Raw genomic sequence first — 587 nt, forward strand, 5'->3', positions numbered from 1 at the left:
TTAACAAAACATATGTAGAGCTCATGGGCATATCATGCACACAATAATCATGGCAAAAATGACAAATGTCTAAATGGAGTAGCAGATCTGATAATTATCTCAAGTAGCCCTCTTCTAAAAGCATTTCGGGCATCAAGATGAACTCAAATGAAAATGATGCAATGGAATAAAATGATGTACTCTCTGAGACAAACAATTTGATATGCCATATGTCAAAAACGGAGCTACGGGTGCGGAGATATAGCCTGATGAACAGTAGCACATGGATCTGAAAATTTAGGGACTTGGAAGAAAAATTGAACTAGGTATTACTATAGCTGGATCTGGATCCGGCGAAAACACTATAGCGGCGGCGCGTCCCGAGGATGACCGGCCGGAGTTCGAGGTCGCCGGCGAGGTGGAAGCTCCGATCCGGCGAGGGGGACGCCGGATCCGGTGCGGCAGGACGGCGCTGGCGCGGATGGACGTCGAGGTGGCCGGCGACGAGCTCGAGCAGGGCGGCAGGCGGCTCGGCTTGCTCCGGCGTCGCCGGCGCGCGGCGGCTCCGATCGCCGGAGCGGAAGAAGGTGGCGGCGGGGCGAACGCGG

This window comes from Triticum dicoccoides, chromosome 1A, assembly GCF_002162155.2.
Source record: "Triticum dicoccoides isolate Atlit2015 ecotype Zavitan chromosome 1A, WEW_v2.0, whole genome shotgun sequence".
Classification (NCBI taxonomy): Eukaryota; Viridiplantae; Streptophyta; class Magnoliopsida; order Poales; family Poaceae; genus Triticum; species Triticum dicoccoides.